Below are 13,285 nucleotides of genomic sequence, written 5' to 3' on the forward strand. Positions count from 1 at the left end.
ACGCACACGCACATGCACGCACACACACACACACACACACACACACACACACACACACACACACACACACACACACACACACACACACACACACACACACACACACACACACACACACACACACACACACACACACACACACACACACACACACACACACACCATAGGAACATAATTTATAGTTTTAGTTTTACGTTTGTACCAAGCTGAGAACCCATCATCAAAACATAAAGGAAAAACAGCGCCCTCTTTTCCTTAAAAAATGTCAACAGTGTCTCGAGAGACTATACGTTTGTACTGACACGTTAATCAGTCTATCTCTATCTGTCTAGTGTCCCATTATTACCAACAACATCTCATACTGTTCTGGTCCTCTGACAATTTGCTTGAAAATTCCCAGACCATTGGAATGTGTGTAGTTGCCACTGTGGAGTGTTTTTATACTGTGGGGGTCCCTAGCTGTTTGGGACTCTGAGGGACAAAGAGGAAGAAGAACTAGGCTGCAGAGTTCCCACCGAGTCAGTATACATCCTAACGTAGGTCAAGGTTAGTCGAGGTCACGCCTTGGATTGGAGTTGTTGTTGAATCTTCAATGGCTACACAGTCATTTTGTGGTAAAGCAATCCCATGGCACGGTTCAGCATGAGACCATATGTTTTGTGTTAGCGTAACTGGGTGCGTGTGTGTGTGCACGAGCACGCATGCAGAGAGAGGGAGAGAGAGAGAGAGAGAGAGAGAGAAAGAAACATAACAATGACATACAGTATTTAGTGCAATAGTTGTTATAATATATAAAAAAAAATATTAAATATTGTGTTAAATAATTTAATATTGGGCCTAATATTGGGACGATGTGTATCAATATTTTTATAGATTAAAAAAAAACACCACATTCATACACTGCCCGGAAATATTTGCTGTGTACACACACCCCCCCACACACACACACACACACACACACACACACACACACACACACACACACAGCGCATCGCGGTTTAACCAATGAGAAAGTCAACTGGACTAGCACAGCAACGTCAACCAATGAGAAAACCAGCTGGACTAGACCACTAGTCTAGAGGACTAGCTTGCACATCGATGATAGTCTCAGCTAGCTATTGCATAGCAGCTGGTAAAAAGCTATTATGAGCAGATGTGGTGGTAATCGGCATGCAACAGAGTTATGGGGTGAAATGCTAAAAGAAAGTCCTACCGTAGGACTGCTATGACTTCACTGTACAGATCTCCAGTGTGATGCTGGAGTGTGCCAGTAATGTATTTACAGAGTGAGAAGTGAGACACACCATAAAGAGATGCCCCCTGACCTGCTGCACGGCGTGTAGGTACAGTCAGGTACAGTACACTCATGAACACATGTTTGGAACTCATGAACAGAGGCATGCATTGCATTATATCTGTTGCTCTCTCTCTCTCTCTCTCTCTCTCTGTGTCTCTGTCTCTCTCTCTCACTCAGATACATTACCACATTCCACAAATGCAGACCTATGGCTACACTAAGCTATGCTTTCCCCTTCTTAAATTGAGCGAAAATCCCCTTTAAACACACCTGTACCTGTGTTATTACTTGAAAATACACAAGAACTGAAGTATACACAAATAAAACAAGTATACACAGATTCTTGTTGTTGTTGTTGTTGTTGTTGTTATTATTAATTATTTAGTGGTTCTATGGTTTAGAACAAGCTCTGATGTATTTTGTTTTGCAGGGAATTATATGATCAGAAAGTTGGTCTTGAATCAGTTATGCCCGTGTTTATCAAACATTTTCATATCAAGGACGCCCAAATTGATATGTATTTAGTTGTGGACCCCCATGTAATACTATTGTGTGCCAGGGCCCCCCATAAGAGAAGATTTGTGTTAAAAATCTTCAAAACTATTCACAGTTTTTCTACAATTGTTCTAGCTTATAATAGCCAAAAGCTAAAATAGAGATAAAGTGGTCAGACCGTTACTCGTTTTGCTGGGGGCCTCCGGGAACTCCCCCAAGGATCCCTGGGGGTCCCAGGACCCTACTTTGAGAACCACTGAATTAGACCACAATTGATTGTCAGAGTGAATAGAGGCATTCAGCAGCACCTCTTTCACCCTATTAGCCAGAGACAAACACACTTTGTGACACACATTCTGACAGATCCAAAGGAATTCTGCTCATCCGACCCATTTACAACATGCAACCTCAACAAACAGGCTTCCCTCTGGTCATTATTCAAAGACTCTGAGTGCATGGCATGTGTATCTCACGTTTTCACCCAACGAGCAAGTAGACTAATCGTTTTCACCACAGAAATAATTGGGCTAATGGCCTTTTCCACACAAACAATAGATTGTTTTTGGGTTATAAATAATTATGTTGGATAAGAAACATACTGTATTGATGAATTAGCTTACTGTAAATGTACACAAATCTGAAAGATAGAGGGTGCATTCAAATGATGTAGTTTATTAATTTGAAACCATACAAAAATAGAAGAAAAGAAAGAAAAGATAGCCTATCCAATCATTCTTGAAGAACCATGATCTTTATCCATGTCATCCTTATGCTATGTTGATTAATTGAATACATCTTTATACATTAATTGAGTACATGCTTTTTGGGGTTATCCTTTTAGCTCAAGTGTATGGCTATACCCGTTCTGTATGCATTTCTGTCTGATACAGTACTCAATCAATCAAAACACACCTCAACATCCACACAAAACATATTCTCATATATACTAATGTCATAATGTCTATATACTTTCAACCTGGAATTACTAATTTGGGCATGTCATTATAGAACTACAAAATCAACCTACAAGCTCACAATGTGTCACATTGCGATACATTTGTGCTCTATTTTTGCAATTGGTCTCCCAGCTCAGGGCATATATGGCCACTGTGGTAGGATATGACCAACCACTGGTATGGTAGGGTTTGACCAGAGACCACTATTGGTTGACAAGTTCTATTGCCTAGGTTAAAATGCAGCTTCTCCCGTGAGCAGCCAGTGAAGCTCTATCAAAGGTAAAAATGTGAGTACTTGCAAAGGGGACCTGGGTTGGAATGAGTGCAGCTTTAAGTGATTCAAACTCACTCAGTGCCACAGGACGCCTAATGACGCCTCCCCCTTATAACACGTATCACATATAGTAGTTGTTCATATACTTGTGATGGGGTGACAGTGTAAAGTGTGTGTCCCTCCAATCTGCTGATGTGAAAGACACCTGACCTTGGTGAAATATGACGCTTTGGGGGTGAGGACAGAACCTCTGTCAGTGCCTGCAGCAGGGGAGCATAATATTGTCTCCTTTAGCTCCATGTCCTACTGAACTCTGTGCTCCCCAGTTGACTCTTCTCTGTCTCTCCACGACTTGCTACAGTACCATCAATATCCCCACATCCAGTGCTGATGTGTAGCTACAATTACAGATTAGAGGGAGGGAGAAAAGCTTTTCGTTCCCCACTGAACCTAAATCTATCCCACTATCTGAACTGCGGTGCCTGGCAACCATAATGGACGGGTTTTTTTAACCCCTGTTTACAGGGACTGAAGAGAGAGCACATCCAAAACTGCTTGTTAGTAGATCCAAACCGACAAAGGGCAGATTTTCTCATTTCCTTTGTGGACATGGGGTTTTGGAGTGAACTTACCACATTCAGACCTTTGCCCCAGATGAAGGGAACCTCAAAGAATAAATGCCAGTAGCTAAAGCTCCTCACAATTGCTGTTTAAGTTAATGCCTCGCGATCAATGTGGGATTTAGAATGTCATGCTGCTAAAGCGTTTTCCTGATTCCCAGTGATGACAGCCCATGCATGTACACACATGTGACATGCACCCTGAGTGACATGCATTACTTAAAGTAGGATATGTCGTTCCTGTCAATTTAACAGATGACTTGCTTTTCCTGATGAATTCCTCACTATGTCCATGATAAGACTTCAAATGCATATAGACACTGAATTTTTGCCACTAGCAAGAATACATGTATACATCACTATTTCCTTCTAATTTTGGTTCTGATCCGACATCCATTTATTTTAAGCTCCACTAGTGTTAGCACTCAAACAGTTCTGATTTAGATACTTTATCGTGATATAATGCAAGAGACTGTGCTTGTTTGTGTTTGGGAATACTTTGGATAGGATTGCCATCTTGGCTGGGGTACTGCAAGGGGACACCCTTCCCCTTCCTCTTCGTCATAGTCATGGACTACGCATTAAGGAAGGCTATCAATGGACAAGAGCAGGATCTTGGCCTTACTCTAACACCGTTAGACCTAAGGAGGTTGAGACGACACCCCACAGTAGTCCTGACAGACCTGGACAGACCTTAAATAGCAGCCAGGAGAATGAGACTAGCAGGACACTGCAAAAGAAACCAAGAGTTGCCAGACAGCAAACTAGTGCTGTGGGAACCAACACACAGGCACCAATCACGAGGATGTCCCACATTAACATATGTGGATGTACTCACGAACGACGCAGGAGCGCAAAGCACCAATGAGCTGGCCAGGTGTATGGAGAACCGGGATGACTCGAAGCGACGATGGAGGGCTCGTCTGAGGACGACCTAGAGAGAGAGAGATTGCCGGAAATAAATTAAACTGGTGATCTCACAATTCCCTTACGGAGCTATGTGTGTGGCTGGGTAGCTGGCTGGGTGGCTGGGTATGAGCATGAAAACACCATGGCTGTTTTTCACCACCTGTGCGCAACCTAACACACACACACATAATTTCGGGTGTGCCAGTACAGTACAGTGACAATACAGTACAGTAGAGGGTACGGTAGAGGGACCCCCACAAGGTAACTCTGTAATTTCACAACAGTTTCGGATGTGGGGCGGCTCGCCGGATTTGGCCCGGCACCCTGGCCGTGGTCCTGTTTGTCTGGAACTTCCGGGGACCCCCACACGGAGTTGCACAACTCACTTCACACACGTGTGATTTTTTTGTAACAGGACTGGGATTTTTACTACTACTAATCAGCTAGGCAGGTTTAAAGTTAGCATTGAACACTTAAAGCGGGGATGACACGCCCCTCGGGAAGCTATTAAAGGGAGAGTGTCACAGCCCGAGATTAACATTGCTGATAAGGTACATCACGTGGTCTGAATGAAAACAGTTTCAAACGACACGTGACTATATCTCAGGCTCTGACGTGACCTAGCATCTAGCCGAGCTGAGTGGCTAGCGCACAAAGGCTAGTGGTTTTGAGGTAACCTTTTGCGTCATACTAAGTGAAAGTGTAATCAAAAAAATTATTTTATTGCTCGGAAATCTTCCTTACAATGACATTGAGTTGTTGCACTGAACTGAACTGAGCTGTTGCATAATCGCAATTTCGCGTGACTAGTCCGTCTGAAGCCCACCACACACCGGCTGCGAAGTCCCCCGTGTGTGCGAGAGAGAGAGAGACCGCCCCTATATCGGTGTGTGTGTGTGTGTGTGTGTGTGTGTGTGTGAGAGAGAGAGAGAGAGAGAGAGAGAGAGAGAGCGAGCGTGTGTGTGTGTGTGTGTGTGTGTGTGTGTGTGTGTGTGTGTGTGAGAGAGAGAGAGAGAGAGAGAGAGAGAGGTGGAGTAGTCACAGGCAGTGGTTACGTGAAGCTCCAGGGCTCCGTGAGCCCTGTTCAGCACTTAGCCGGCTGAGGGCGTGTCAGCGGGGGGGAGACAGATAGACAAGATGGGTACGATGGAACCCGTCGCGCGGAATTGCGATTATGCAACAGTTTTCCCTAAAACTTGGACGTCAACTCGGTGTCATTCTGGCGAGTTTTTTGTAGCAAAAAAGTAATTTTTCCACCAAACTTTTACCCAGCTATGAGGCTGAAGGTGGCCTCAAAACCACTAGCATGAGTTGATAGCCACCAGGAACGCTAACTCGCAGAGCCCAGAGCCGCTCTGACATTTAGACCAGATACAAGATCAATTTCATTGGTCAAATTGAGCTGGCCCGACTTTACGTCACAATCTAGATGCTAGCGCTAATAGCCTTAATAGCTTCCCGAGGGGCGTGACATCCCCGCTTTAAGGCTATTAACGCTAGCATCTAGATTGTGACGTACTTACGGGCCAGCTCAATTTGACCAATAAAATTGATCTTGTATCTGGTCTAAATGTCAGAGCGGCTCTGGGCTCTGCGAGTTAGCGTTCCTGGTGGCTATCAACTCATGCTAGTGGTTTTGAGGCCACCTTCAGCCTCATAGCTGGGTAAAAGTTTGGTGGAAAAATTACTTTTTTGCTACAAAAAACTCGCCAGAATGACACCGAGTTGACGTCCAAGTTTTAGGGAAAACTGTTGCATAATCGCAATTCCGCGCGACGGGCTCCATCGTACCTATCTTGTCTATCTGTCTCCCCCCGCTGACACGCCCTCAGCCGGCTAAATGCTGAACAGGGCTCACGGAGCCCTGGAGCTTCACGTAACGTTACCAGTACACTGCCTGTGACTACTCTAGCGGCCGGCCTAACCTGTGTCCGCCCCTCTCTCTCACACACACACACACACACACACACACACACACACACACACACACACACACTCTCTCTCTCTCTCTCTCTCTCTCTCTCTCTCTCTCACACACACACACCGATATGGGGGGGCGGTCTCTCTCTCTCTCTCTCTCTCTCTCTCTCTCTCTCTCTCCGTGCACAACTTGGAGCTCTCCAAATAGCCACCAGAAGTATGATGAAACTTGACATAGCGTTATTTAGGCTATAATGATCAACTTGTATGGGTGATCATTTTATGTATATCAAATATTATACCCCTCCACACACACACACACACACACACACACACACACACACTCTCTATCTCTCTCTCACACACACCGATATGGGGGGGGCGAGACCCCCCCCCCCTCTCTCTCTCTCTCTCTCTCTCTCTCTCTCACACACACACACACACACACACACCGACAGTCAGAGAACTGACTCACTAAACAACACTAAACAACGTTGGATTCGTACAGTGCAGAATGCAGATAAGTGTAGGCCTATAATGTTCTTATTATAATTGTGAGTTTGTTTTTTAACATGCACCGCGAGTCCACGGGAGCCGATCTACAAGCTCACAACGCGTTGCACTGCGAGTAGCCTAGAGAAGGCTGTCAAGTGAGCAGCGCAATCGCGCATGCTATAGAAATATCCTAATAAATAAATAAAAAGGTGTCGCTTGCAGGGGCAGTTTCCTTATGGGACTTGCCTCTAGAATGCATGCATAGGCATGCAAGTGCACTCGGCATTTATATATCATATATATAGACTAGTACGAAGTACAATTAAATGATCACAGGCATTCTAGGTCTAGGTCGGGACACATGAAATCCACGTAAATGCCTTTCCGCTAGCTTCACGTAAACGCGAGAAAACATCAACTTCTTTTTTTTCACCGCTGGGGGGGGGGGAGGCGGGGCTGCGGATAGCCCCCATGAGGATCATCAGAACTATTCGGGTCTGACCCATACAATGTTTTTCACTCATGAATTCATTATGCATAAACAAACATTTCACATGAAGAAACAATGTTGTGTGTGTGTGTGTGTATGTACACACATGCCCAGTTCAATGCGGGGCAGAGAGGCACTGCGCAGCCTGCATGAACAGAATAGGCTCTGTGCCCCGGCGGTGAGAGGGGCTGCATCCCAGCTCTCTGTGCCCCGGCGGTGAGAGGGGACAAACGGTCGTGAGCGGGGCTGCATCCCAGCTCTCTGGAAGTCCGAGTGCGAAATTGCGATTATGCAACAGTTTACGCTAAAACTTCCACGTCAACTCAATGTCATTGTAAGGAATAAATAAAAGCAATAAAATAATTTTTTAATGATATTTTCACCTAGTATGACGCAAAAGGTTACCTCAAAACCACTAGCCTTTACTGCGCTAGCCACTCAGCTCGGCTAGATGCTAGGTCACGTCAGAGCCTGAGATATAGTCACGTGTCGTTTGAAACTGTTTTCATTCAGACCACGTGATGTACCTTATCAGCAATGTTAATCTCGGGCTTTGACACTCCCCCTTTAACAATTAGCAGCTGGAAATCAGTACAGAGGCATGGTATGGAGTATGGACATATGGTGCAACCAAAAGTTATGTTCATTTACCAATCCTCCTTAATTGGAAGTCCGATAAGGCGCCTTCCTTTCAACAATGGCTGAAAGAAGTTCTATCATTCCTGCCTCTGGAAAAACTCAGGTATAGAGTGGACAGAGCCCAAAAAAACTTTGTCCTAGCTTGGAGTGCCTTTGTGGAGTTTGTTGAGGACTTTTCATTTCAGTGAACTGTAATCCGTACTGTGTCCGACTGTGCCCGACTATGTTCCTGTCTTGACTCTTATTTATTTATTTTTTGATCTATGATTGTCCACTGCTTTGTCCCACCACTTTTTTTTGTTTTTGTTTTGTTCTTTTTGTTTTAGCCTAGGGGGGAGGGGTCGTATATGTTTGTGTGTTTTGTGTGTTTACTTACATACATGTAATGCAATGTACTTCGAAATGTAATAACGGAAGAAAATGTTAAAAAAAAAGTTTACAAAAAAAAAAAAAGTTCATTCACTACAGAAACTTTTAAACAAAAGACACGTTCCAAAACAGGTGACATGGTGAATGTCCCTCTTTCCTACCAACAGCCCAGTATGACGTTTACTGGGAGCATTTTATAGCATTTTATCAGCTGGAGCGGCAATTAGTCTGAACTACACCATAACAAGGGGTATATTAAAGAACATACAAACATTCTGGGGGAACATTTGCCAGAAATAGCCTATTTCTAAGCTCACACGGCAAGATTTGGTGTTAAAGATGGAGTGCCACCATTTTTTTCCACCCTAAAACATGATAATCAGGTATTATTACAATATAAGGGGGAAGAACGTTTTCCAAAAAGTGTACAGTATTTGTTAAAATCATACTTTTATGTGGACACGCCCACCAGTTCATTAAGTATGCCTGGTGGGTGGTGATGGGTGGTGATCAACCTGAACTGAAGCCACACCCACTGCTGTAGTTGTATGATAAAGGGGGAGGGCACAGAAAGACTTCAGTGCACTGTGCCTACACATGTTGCAACCGAAGGTCGCAACATGTGTAGGCACAATGCAAGGAATGAATGCATTCGCCATGTATCCGAAGGAAGTCTGATCCAATCACTTTTAGATTTACTCCAGTTTAATCCTGAGTTTAAGTTTTGTTGTATTCAAGATCTGATTTTAGGCATGTTTAAGCCTCCAGGAGAATCCGTGTTGAGGTTCTTAATCCACTGTTTTTCATTAAAACGTCTTTGTCCTACTGTCCAGTTGGGATTGTGTAAAATATAACAATATATAATAATTATAATAATATAGTATATAATATAACATAAATACAAAGTTAATACACCATTGCACATAAAAACGACTCCAGGGTGTCTAACGAAGTACTGTCACCTCATAGACACATGCAAAACTGGAAAAATACAAAAATTGTGGCACTCCATCTTTAAAGAAAACTATTCAACAAAAGTACAGTTGCAACTCGGGTCCATTTCACTAAGAATAGAGCCGGGTTTAAGTGGTCAGCCTTCATATCGTTTCCACCATGTCTTGTTTCTCCTGATGCCTGCTTTTCCGCTTCTTCCTGCAGGTCAGAGGCATTTAATCACCTCCAGATGAACTGCACTTGACTCAAAGATAAATCAGATAAGATTCCCAAGTTAGTTTTTGTGATTATTGCAGTATCTAAGAGCTATTTCCTGGGAGGCGTGGACGCCTTCTGTGGAAATATTTGTGCAGGCCAAGACTGCAATGCACTGACTCATTGTGTGTGTGTGTGTGTGTGTGTGTGTGTGTGTGTGGGGGGGGGGGGGGGGGGGGGGGGTTCCAGGGCAAATAGGGATGGTGCCAGGTAGAAAGTAACTAAGTACATTTACTCAAGTACTGTACTTTACTTGAGTATGTGCACTTTGCAGTACTCAATACTGCTCCACTACATCTCAGAGTACCTTTTTACTTCACTACAATGAATAACTTTTCAACACTCCAGAGTCCAGATTAAACACGGTCATGCACCTTGAGACTCAACACTTCATCATTAGAGTGAGAAAAAAGCCAGAACACAATAAATGTCCTCTTCACATTTTTTTTGAGTGGTGCAACCACTCCTATAGACAGCCATGTGTGTCCCTGGCTGTGTCTGAGCACGGAAATAGCATATTTTCACCACCAAGTCTCACTGTTGTGCAGCCTAACACACACACACACACACACACACACACACACACACACACACACACACACACACACACACACGCCAGGGAGGAGAGCTTGTACAGTACAGTACAGTACAGTACAGTACAGTACAGTACAGTACAGTACAGTACAGTACAGTACAGTACTCACTTCAGATGGGTCTGATTTTGTACCTCTCCACAGACAGAACAATGGCCGTGTTTCAACCTAACAGGTCTTCCTCAGCGTGAGGAAGACCTCACGCAGAATTGTTTCTTAACTTGATTCATGGTACAAACAATTTATGTTATTCTTTGATCATGCACTTGGAGATTTTACAAAATGACAGTGGAGTCAATGTTCTGAATTGTGCATGATGCTGTCACTCACTACATGGTCCTATTTTGAGCACCTCCTTGAGTGTACTGAAATATAGTTACTGTAAATCAAGATTAAAGGCAGATAGTAGGAAGGAAGTCAAAAATGGATTCTATTAATCTGAACCAGGAACATACAATATTATGTAATCTGCACATCGTGTAATCTGCACGAATCGTCAGGGGCTGTCACAACTCACAACCAATGAACTAGCCCCTCTCGGAACCCTCCGTAAACCTTTTCTGAAATTTGGATGTCGCTTTGCGTAGGGTCCCTGTGCGTATCTATATTTTCGTATGGGAATGTTGGAACGCGGACATAAACATCCTCGGTTTGTGAACTATAAGTACCTATACATACCGCTGCGAATATCTCTTGTGTCGCGGAAGCCGTTAAGTATTTTTTTGTTTGTTGACCGATTTGGTCGCTTTGATTCTTCTTGTTTATTTACCGTTTATTGTACCGCCTCCCGATGTGCGGTTGGCTTGTGCCGGCTACGTTCCTGCCTCTGATCTGCTCTGTCATAGCAATAGCGCCACTAGCTAGCCAGATAGGCTGTACAATGAGGTGTCAATAAACAAGGTAGGAAGAGAAGAATCAAAGCGACCAAATCGGTCAAACAAATATTAAAAATACTTAACGGCTTCCGCGACACAGGAGATATTCGCAGCGGTATGTATAGGTACTTATAGTTCACACATTCAGAAGTCCTCACACGAAAAAAAGTCCTCAAAGAGCGCAGATTGACTTATCCGAAGGTGTTTACGTTTATTTATGTGTGCGTACCCGGTGGCAGGGTGGAGGTGGAATAGGACCCCATGCTCTGGGTCTAAAAAATGTCAGAACCTTCAGTAGCATTGGGTTCTGCTTGTAGGGCTACCAATGAACATGATCCAGTTCTCGAAAAAGATTTCTGCATTTCACAAATACTTTACACATGGTGGTGGTAAGAATACAACAAAATCTATTTTATCATGTTCCAAATTAAGCTAGAGCAGAAAGAAAACCCAAAACATATATTGGTAATTTAATGTGTACAAATGTGAATGACACACTGGCACTATAAATTTAAGTGCAATTTAAGAGTATATTATTTTACACCAAGAGATATTTTGTCACATCTGAAAGCTCTACACTATACCTGCAAACTACCAAATAGCTTACACATGTGCAGTATTTTTTCCTGCCTTATCTCATGACATTCCACTAAGCCCCTGGTTTACAGACCAGTAACAAAAACACAGGTACAGAAGCCCAGGGGCGCTGCTAGGAATTCTATAGGCCCCCTGACAAGACATGACACTGGACACATCAATAATGTCTTCCTGGTCTTGGCTACTTTGCTGATTGAACATAAATTCATGTCCAGGGCCATTTGGGACATACAATTTTATTCCAATCTAAGTTATGTCTACCAAATATCAAACCGTGTCAAACATCCCCAGTGAGTGCTATTGCTTATATTTCAAACCCTGTATTGCTTATACAGTGGGGAACCTAGCCTAAGCCGCAATTTGCAACTCTAGAGTTGCAAATTGCGGCTAGCCTAAATAATAATCCCTTTGTAAAATATAATGCCCTGCACTTTCAAGATCGCTTGTCAAATTAAACTAAACCATTAATCTATATTCGCAAACATAGCCTATAGTTCCTAATATCCAATTAATTATTTAACTCACTTTTTTACTCTCTTGTTCTACATTGTCACCATATTGGAACTGAACCTGACATGCATCATGCATGGCAGCAAGCCTCTCTGCTTTTGGCACACTGATGGAAGATTCACTGTGCAACATCATGCCCTGGTACAAGACAGGCTGTCGAGGCAGGGACAGCAAACAAAGGCTAATCAGAATAGTGAGAATACATTTCCGTTCTTTGATTATTCTGATACATTAACCCACAGTGGCACGCATCTGTCACCTTGTCGCTGTGAAATGCAAATACATCTGAATAACAATACAGAAGGCTATGTGGCACAGCAAAGGGGTGTAAAAGGTGGAGGATGGATTACCTGTAGCCTGGCTCCCTCTACTGTCCACAGGAAGTAGGTAAGCCCTGTAGCTCATGCAGATAGGGGGTCCCGCGGGGGTCCCTGCATGATGATTTGGATTGATTTGTAGATAGTTGTCGTTAATGGGGTTGAACCCCATGCTGGTAACAGGTCATCTCGCCCCTTCGCCTATGTCTGCCTAAAGTATACAGTACTTGAAATTCCATTCTGGAAAGGTGTTCCATTCCTCCATTACTGAAATTAGTTGTTGTTGTACTATTGTTGTACTATTCTGTCTGCCTACAAGTACAGTACTTGTTAGAGTTAACCCCTCCACTCTCACTATAACTAGACACTTTACCTCTCTCTCTCTCTCTCTCTCTCTCTCTCTCTCTCTCTCTCTCTCTGTTTAAACACAACTCTTCTTTACTTTCAAAACTCAGTCATAATAACAACGGCAAACCATCATCACACATCATGTTGTATGTCAAGACTGAAGTATTCAATCCCAGATAATCCCCCAATCATCACAAAGGCAACACAGGAATATGCAACGAGCACAGCACAATCGAACAGCTGTCAGTGAGACAACAGCCATATGTAAAAATGTCTCTCTCATTCACTGACGAGTAGGATAATACTGTGTTCACTTTAAAATGTATATATTTTATTTAATATATTTAATATTTAATTGCAACTGCAAACTGT

General features: G+C 43.3%; 1 protein-coding gene across 1 annotated transcript in view; it reads right to left on the bottom strand.

Moving 5' to 3' along the window:
* The window catches only part of ttc22 (tetratricopeptide repeat domain 22), a 50,302-nt gene extending 37,413 nt beyond the window's left edge, over window positions 1-12,889 (bottom strand). Inside the window, exons 1-2 of the mRNA XM_080769759.1 lie at window positions 12,599-12,889; window positions 4,481-4,576 (exon numbers count right to left, since the gene is read on the bottom strand). The gene's annotated coding sequence lies outside the window, so the exon portion shown is untranslated. The remainder of the gene's footprint in view (window positions 1-4,480; window positions 4,577-12,598) is intronic.
* Between the last annotated feature and the right edge of the window lie 396 nt (window positions 12,890-13,285).

Source organism: Protomyctophum bolini (assembly GCF_963924005.1).
Source record: "Protomyctophum bolini genome assembly, chromosome: 8".
Classification (NCBI taxonomy): Eukaryota; Metazoa; Chordata; class Actinopteri; order Myctophiformes; family Myctophidae; genus Protomyctophum; species Protomyctophum bolini.